Raw genomic sequence first — 9677 nt, forward strand, 5'->3', positions numbered from 1 at the left:
AAGTTCATTTTCATGTTATGCTTGAAAAATGTGTTTCATTACGTGTGCATATTTAGCAAGCTTTCCAAGTAAAAATGACATTTATAGGTGCATTATGCTAAAATGGTATAAATATCACTTTTCATGTAAATATATACTCAATATATCATATAAAATGATATTTTATGCTCAAAGTGATAATTGAAACTTGAATGAGGCATTTATCAATAATTCATAAATAATCTATCAAGATGTAAGTTGGAAGCCAACTTACAAACTTCCAAAGTAATTGAAAAATAATGTCGTAACTGCGTAAATCAAGTGTGAACTAAGTTAGGATTAATATTTCTATGGGTGAGGTCCAAAATCAAAGACTTCAAAAATGAGTATTTACAAAAATACCCCTAGATCCTCAAAAATTGTCATTAAGGCCCAAACTTTTCACTAATTGCAACGAACTCCAAATTTAATAAAAATTCATGAATTTCATATTTTTGGCATTCTAAAACCATTTATGCACTTGGATTTTTAAAAATCAATGTGGAACTTGCCCAAATGGTCCCAACCCGTGGCAAACACTCTAGTTGATGCCCAAGTGTATTTTCAACTATTGGTCCCTATGAATGCATGCATATGAGATTTTATTTAATTAAAAATGATCACTAACATCTTTGATGACATATTAAAGACTAATTCTTGGATAATAGAGTTCATCACAACACTTAATCATGGCTATGACATCTTTAATCTCTACTTCATTCCAAACCGATTCATACTTGATGATCAAAACAAGATAGATTCAAAACCTACCATGACATGCTTCTAACCACAATTTAAACCATCCATAATCATGTTAATACAATAATGAATAATATCAAATCATGGTTAAGACATGCCATAGCTAAATTCCAACTTAAAAACATTTAATTAATCAAATCATCCATTAATTGACCTGGTTTTGATTTAAGCATGATAACCTTCCCAAAACTCACCCAAATTTCGTACCAACACATGGAAACAAAACTTGACATGCTAGCTAAGATCAAAAGTAAAAAATTTGTGGCCTTTCAAGCACTCAAGACAGCCTTACACAAGAACACTCAAGAACTCAGCAAGAACACACTCGGTTTCACTCTTTTGATCTCTAAGATGGGGAAGTGCTCTTCAAGGCTAAAAGGGAAGTTTGGAGATGAGGTGTGGAGGAAATGCGGAGGTGAGGGTGTGTAACCCCCGGACCCAAAATTGGTATAGTTGGACTTTAGATTTTTATTTATTTATTTATTGGAGCTTGATATTTTTTTTAAGTTTTTATTTTACGAACTTGAGTAGTGATTTTCTTTTAATTTGAATATCTTGGCCATTTATTTTTTTTTATTCTCCCCACATGTTTAATTATTTATTTTTTTTTTGCTTTTGTTTGTTTTCTTCTCATTTTCGTCTTTTTTTTTTCTTTACTCCCGAAGTTTTCCTCTCGCCCACTCCATGCACACACACGGCACATCCGCGCGCACGTCTCTCTCTCGGCTCTCTAGGGTTTTCTTTTCATGTTCAATCATCTATATATACATACGAAGAAAGCTCACGCCGCTGCCTTCCCACGCGAAAGCGTAAGCCTGAACCACTGCCCCAAACGAGCCAAGCCCGTATCGCAACACGGTTTAACCTGTGGCGCCGCTGCACAGATCACCACTGCACCGTACTGCAACGCGAAGGCAACCGCGCTGCATCCCAGCCACTGCCACGACCAAGCCCAGCCTGAAACACTCGAATCACATCCCGCATGATGGAAACCACCATGTTTGACGCTGCTCTGCCCTGAACCATCGCACCAAGCCGCTGATACGTTGGGACGTGAAGGACTCTATTTTTGCACGCCGAAACAGGGGAAGCATTCCCACCGTGAGCCACGTCGTCAGCCCCTCAACTTCGACGCCACTGCCATCAAAAGACGCCGGAGGACAAGCCTCCATCTTTGGACACTGCCAGGTTGACGCCCAGCCCCCAGACCGTCGCAAGCCTCGCTGCCCCACGGTGAGTTTTTGTCCCCTTTCACGCCGAGCTCTCTCTTCGTCCCTTTCTCTTTCTGCGTGAGGTCTCTCACTCATCTCTCTCTCTCTCTCTCTCTCTCTCTCTCAGTGCCTCACCACCGTGACCTTCTTCGCCGCGTCGCGTGCAGCTCCTCCCTTGGCGGTGAGTGCCTCGCGCCCCTGTTCTTACGGTTTTTGCACCGAGACTGCGTGAATGCATTTGCAGTTTACGTAACTTATATTTTGCATGGTATTTGAAAATGAATTACAGTTTACCCTTAGTTTTAGAATGTGTTCAAGTTGATATATTTTGGTCTGTTTCTACGTGGTTTATACGGGTGGTATAAGAAAAGTTTGCATACAATAAATAGGATTTTCAATTTGTACTTTGGTAGCAAATTATTTTCGTAATTGTGAAATTTTATTTTAAACTTTTAAATTACGATTAAAGCTTTTTGTTTATTATTATTTAACGAAATTTTTACTTGTACTTACCTTAAATCGTTTTAAGTATTTTAACATGTTATTAAGTAAAGGTTTATTTTAAGAGTAAACAATATTGGTGTATTGTTATTTTCTACATTTTAGATATATTTTAGTCTTTTTAATAATAGTTATGGTTTATTTTAAAATATTTTGGGATAATTATATTACTTAGTATTAAGCTTCATAAGTTGTTTTCATTAGTAAATAGATCTGACTTTTAAATGTTTTAGTCATAGTATTAAATTAGCATTGACGATTTTAGAAAGTGATGATTGGTAATTTTAGATTTTGAGAAATTAAATAGGTTATTTTATAAGCTTAGGATTAAATATTGAAATACGTGATTAATTGAAAATTTATGAGAATTACGTGATTATTTTATAAGTGACGATTAATTATTGTTCGACGTTTTGAGGAATTTCGAAAAAGCTAAGAAGTCTAGGTAAGCGAGGTTCCTATGCTAAACTTTGCATTAAATAAAATGAACTGAGGTCCTTTTTGGAAAATATGCATGTTTTGTGAAGAAAAGAAATTTGAACTACCTCAGTTATTTGTTCTGCATTACTCATGAGATTCTGTTTAAGAAGAAAGTATTTTCTGTCATGACTGGTGTAGACATGAGCTTATTTTTGACATTCTGTTTCTGAATTTTGAAAATGAGAGCGAATATGAAATTTATGCATAAATTATGTTGTGATATGATTTTGTTCTGTACCGAAGATTTTGTTCAGTACTTTGTTTGGATAAGACGTGATTTCTGAAAACCTTTGGCATGACTCTCTGATTCTGAATTTGATTATGTTTCCGTTCTGTTCAGTTACGGCCCTGCCACGGGTGATAATAGTGGCATACGGCCCAACCACGGGTAATAATAATGGATACGGCCCAACCACTAGTAATAATAGTGGATACGGCCCAACCTTGGGTAATAATAGTGGATACGGCCCTGCCACGGGTTATAGTAGTGGTCTCTGTTTTGAGTGCACACCTTGGTGACAGAGTGTTTTATGTTCTCCTTGGCTATCTGCAGATGCACAACCCTACCACGGGGGTTATACATGGCCTCTGTTCTGATATGATGTTCTGATGATGATGATGATCATTTATGCTATGCCAAAGAATATTTTGAATGAAATTATTTCTAAATCTTCGTTATGATATTTTGATAACATGTTCTGCTTCCGCACTCTGAAAATGAAAATGTTTTGTTCTGCATTCTGATTTCTGTAAATGCTCATGTTTATACACCGGTATATGTTCTCTGCTTACTGAGTTGTTGAAAACTCACCACTTATCTCCATATATTTTTCAGATAATTTTGATGGTTCAGCTGGAGAGCAAGAGTAGAAAGTTTAGTAAGGTGTGATGATCGTAGTGGAATAAGTGTCTGAGGGTACAAATGCTTATTTGAGAGTCGTAGTTAGTAAACTGATTTATTTTTCGGGTATTTGATTTGATGAGTTGAGGATGTTTTCGAATTTTTGGAGAATTTCTAATTTATGTTATTGGGATTTTCTTTATTGTCGCCATGGAGAAACTTAGATTTTTGGTTTGATTAAGTGTATTAATATTTTATGGGATTTTCTGGAGTTTATAGTTGTGTTATTTAAGTTAATTTTAAGTATTAAGAGCTAACTCTCCGGACTTCTGGGAACGGGGCGTTACAGGGTGCCTTTTATAGGCAGCCAAAGGGGAGGGTATGTTAGCTTGGTCTAAGGGGTTTGATGGAAGATGGTGTGTGAATCTGAATTTTCCAAATTTGTTTCCATCACTTTGTGTCACATGTACATAACGAAATAGTGCCCTAAACTACCATGATTTCACTCCTATGATTGCTACATTACTCCTATGGGTGCTGGCCAAGTCATGGGGTAGAGGAGAGGGTGAAAAATCATCAAAACTGCCCAAGGGGGCTTACGGGTTCAACTGGTTTTCCTTTCGTAGATTTTCATCATTGTCTTGACTAATCCCTTTGAACCATCATCATGGATGATTTGTGCAGGAGCAAGGTCACTTCTTGAAGACTTTTTTTGGTGGTAGAGGGTGGAGAGTCGGCTGCCAAGTGATCATAAAGGTGCAGCCCAAAATAACGTGATGAGGTGGAGGTGTCCTGCTGAAATTTCCAAATTGCCTTATACAGTTTGTGTCCTTTTGAGCAAGGGGAATAGTGTTCTGAAACCACCATGATTTCTTCCCTACTATGGCTACAATGGTTCTACAGTGGTGGCCAAGTCATGAGGCATGGTTTGGTTGACAAAAAATCATGAAATCGTCCCTTGCAACCGGCGGGTTCACATGGCTTCAATTTGGCAGATTTTTGTTGAGTTTTAGTTTTGGATAGTTTTGGGTGGAAAAAATGAGTTATGATAAGTGTTATTTTTCCTTTAATACTATTGATTTTATTTTATTTCTATATATTTTTATTTATTTTCTTGGATTTGAAGGAATGAGAAGATTAAGTGCAAAAGGAGAGCATTTTGGTACAAAAAAAGAGACTACGGATCCAGATCTTAAGAGAGCCGATGAGGTTTGAGCGAGAAGCTGTGTCCCATCGGCAGCAAAGACATTTCTCTCACTCAAAGGTGAGAAAGCTTACCTCTCGGTAAGCAAGGAGATTCCCGACCAGAGGGCAAAGACCTCGGCACAAAGACCAGAGGGCACAAATACTTAGCGCCAATATATTTTACCTTCTGGGAGAGAAGACTTGGCAACAAGGTTTTGGATGGTTAGATTGGGCGACTAGTCTAATCGACCAACTTAAAAATCCACCTAAACAACATCGTGGGCAAGAACTTGAAAAGGCGAGATGAGTCTTTCATCCCCGATCGGGAGTCTTTCTACTCGGTAGGTCAAGAGAGGGCCGTGTGGTCTTTGTGACCTCCACTCAAGTGATATTCATCGCATACGACATCTACTCAGTGGGATAATTCATCCCGATCGGAATCAATCTATTGGCGACCAAATCCTCCCGAACTTCGCAATTCAAGTCGCATATCACTAAATTTTCCATTTTAGATAATCTTGTTAATCTTATGTGAATTTTGTACTGAGTGCTAAGATAAAGGCTAACCTTACCATCAACCCTAATGTAATTAATAACCCAAAATTATAAGGTCCTCTTGCAAACTCAAATATCCAAAATTATTCTTATTCTAGAATAGCTCAACTCCTAGTTAACTAGGATTAAGGTTACAAAGGTCAACACCTAAGGAGCTTTTTAAGTGGGGTGTTATAGGAAAAATAAAGAACTCCGAGAGAGAGAGAGGTGAGGCTAGATTCGGGGAAAAGGAAAGAGATTGGCGTGGGGGCCGGAGGAGAAGGAGGGGGTGGCCGTCGAGGTGAGGTGGCGATGCGTGGGCTGTAGCTGAGGCAGTGCTAGGCAACAACAACCATGGGAAACTCGAGGGAGCAAAAACTACGGAGAAGAAGAGGGAGGAGTGATTGGCGTTTGCTAGAGGGGAGAGGAGAAGGAGGTGGCCTGCATCATGTATAAATGATAAGGGGAGACGGCAAGAGGAAAAGGAATAAGGGGAGATGCGGTTTAAATTGTGTTAGCTTTTGCTGAAACCTAGAAAATATCGCCCAAAACCTGAATAACCTGGAGTAAAATATAATTCAGATAAGTTTATTTACGGTGATAAATAGTCGACACAAAAAACTAATAATCTCGTTGCAAAAACTAATAACCCACGAGAATAAAATATTTCTTGTAAGATTATTTGCAGCGAGAAAATGTTGCGAAAGCTAATAAGTTTGTCGCAAAAACTATTAACCCACGAAATGTAAGTATTTTTTGTAAGTTTATTTGTGGCAACTTTCGTCAAATTTTTTTTTTCCCCCAATGTTTTACTTGCTGATGTGATTTCATGGCAAAAGGCTTGTTTTCTTTCCCACGAACAATTTTCGTGTCATCAGCACACTATTTGCCATGATCGTATATTGACTCACTCAAAAGTTAGTAGCACAAACGCTATCCCAAGTGCAGTAGGGTGTCGCGTAATAATTAGGAATAAATTTCTAGATCGTCTCATCAGCAAAAGTTACTTAAAATCAAACTCATTTAAAATGGTGAAAATATTCACAAAAAGAAAATAAAAGTGGTGATATGTGCAATGAATGGAATAGTGCAACAGGATTAAAAAAAGGCACTAGTCCTGGACTAGCTACATATTTTTAGATTTTTTTTAGTGTTGGAATGAAATGTAAAAGACTAACAAATTGAAATTAACAATCAAGGAACCAACTAAGCTAAACAATCATAATTAATCAGAAAATTAATGAATAAAACTAAAATTATTTAAGTCTTAATTAAGTTTTAATCAATCTAATTTGCAATGGAACTAAGAGATTAATAAAACTAAACTAAGAATTAAACTAGATTAGAAAATAATTGACAAAATACAAACTGAAAATTGAAAAGTCTCAAAATCAAGATTCTAAGATTCATCCTTGTATTCAAATCACAAATTCTCAAAATCAATCCATAGTAATTGTAATCACTGTTAAATGAAAGTTTAAAAGAGCAAGAAAAATAACTACATCAAACTTAAACATACTGAAAATAAAATATCCAAAATTAAATTATTCTAAATTAAAAATCTCAAAAACACACAATAAAATTCAAATTAAAATTAAATATAGATTAAAAAAAAAACAAGTCAAATAAATGAAGATAAAGATAAAAAACAGTTAAAGAGATTGAAAAAGCTACAATTTAGGGTACGTTTGGATAGCGAGAAATGTTGAAAAGTGTTGAAAATGTTTGTGAATAGTTATGAGTAGAGATTGGAATGAGTTTGTGGGTCCCATTGAGAGTATTTTGAATTGTTTGGATGTGTGAAGTATAATGAGTTGTTGACTTTTGAGTAGGAAGTTGAAAAATGTGTGGGTCCCATAAATATTATAGTGATTTTATTTTTAGTAATAAATATTATAATGATTTTATTATAGTGATTTTTTAATATTAATAAATATTGTAGTGATTTTATTTTACTTTTATATATAATAATGATAAATATTATAATGATTTTATATATATATATAATAGTGATAAATATTATAGTAATGTTATTTTTTATTTATATATTATAGTGATTTTATTTTTAATTTATATATAATAGTGATAAATATTATAGTATTTTATTTTTTATTTATATATAATAGTGATTTTATTTTTTATTTATATATTTTAATGATTTTATTTTTTATTTATATATAATAGAGATAAATATTATAATGATTTTATTTTTTATTTATATATTATAGTGATTTTATTTTTTATTTATATATTATAATGATTTTATTTTTTATTTATATTTAATAGTGATCTTATTTTTTATTTATATATTATAGTGATTTTATTTTTTATTTATATATTATAGCGATTTTATTTTTTATTTATATATTATAGCGATTTTATTTTTTATTTATATAATATAGTGATAAATATTTTTTATTTATATATTATAGTGATTTTATTTTTTATTTATATATAATAGTGATAAATATTTTTTATTTATATATTATAGTGATTTTATATTATAATGATTTTTTTTTATATTTAATAGTGATAAATATTATAGTGATTTTATTTTTTATTTATATATAATAGTAATAAGTATTATAGAATGTTTGTGAATAGTTATGAGTAGAGATTAAAGTGGGTTTGTGGGTCCCATTGAAAGTATTTTAAATTGTTTGATATGTGAAATATTTTTAAAAATACGAGAATACTTGAAAAGTATTGAAAATATTCTAGTATCCAAACACACCTTAGACCCCTCAAGTTTCATGAAGCCGCCAAGTTCTTTTTCTGTTTGCGTCCATTTCGGCGCCAAAAAAGAGTATTCAAAACTTCCATCCTTTTCACGTCTCCCGACCAAAGTGAAAGAAAAATAAAATTCCTCTTGCGTCCTTTGGCTTCTTCTCCCCTTTCAAAACCGAAAAAAGCTTGCTTTTCTTTTTCTTTTTCTTTCTTCTCCGTGCGGTGTGCGTAACACTATTTTTTTCTTTTAAATAAATTCCAAAGAACCTCACATTTGGTTGCTCCCTTCTATGCAAGGATTTTCTTCTGGTGCATCTTTCTTCTAATTTTTTCTTTTTTTCTCTTTAAGCAAAATAAAAAAAAAAAAAGAACAAATAAAATGAAAGAATAAAATATCAAAGATGTGTTATGCATGTAAATAAATATTGTCTAATTAAATCACAAAGTATAAAATTAAGAATAAACTATGTTATAAATCAATTTAAATTACAATTCGGATTTATTCATGTTAATAATTTTTTCATCTAAAACTAATAATAATATTCATGTAATGAAATAAATAAAATATATAAATTCTAAATATATAAATTATGTAATAACTCAGTGCAATCATATATCTTAAAAAAAGAATTCGTGAAAAAAGCTCATATTTATTGTAGTCGCCAAGAGATGAGATTTTTTTCTCCATTAATTTTTCACTGCTCCTACAAGATAAAAACAAACCAATGATATTGCATGAGAGTATTGGATTAGTCATATTCACACTGATTTCTATAATAATAAAACATAACTATTTTTTATATAATTTCTTTAATTAATTTTTATTTTTCATAATCTTCAATAATCTCTAAAAATCATTTTCATTTTCATTTTCACAATCCAATAATCTATAATATAACAATCTCATATGTAAATAAAAATCTCATAATTTATACATGATGATGCAGCGCAAAATGTACGAGACAGATTCAAAAGTCGACCTACTGATCAACAATGTTGATTTGGACCTAAAATTATTCTCAATTCATAAGCTAGTACATATAAATAATGAGGAGTTGCGCGCACGCCGGGTCCAAAGCTTTCGACTCGGAACCAATTCAGAATGAACAATCAACGTACTTGGACGGATCATCACGGCCTAAAAAGAAATAATTTTGCGCGTGTGAAAATTGCCTCGTCATGGACGCAAATTGACCCCAACGGTTGAATAATCCTCTTGCTGAAATAATTATAGTCGCTAGATGCTTTTTTGTCAATTTTATGTATCGTTGTCATGTATTTTCCAAGTAAAAAATAAATAATTTCCTGAGTTCTTCCAAGTCAACCAAGCTAGCTCAAGGAATCAGACCACCTCGCGCGCGCCCATATATGGCCAGCAGAATGCAACCCATTTTACTCGACATCACATGCAATTTGGTGAC

The sequence above is a fragment of the Juglans regia genome, chromosome 3 (genome assembly GCF_001411555.2).
Source record: "Juglans regia cultivar Chandler chromosome 3, Walnut 2.0, whole genome shotgun sequence".
Lineage (NCBI taxonomy): Eukaryota > Viridiplantae > Streptophyta > Magnoliopsida > Fagales > Juglandaceae > Juglans > Juglans regia.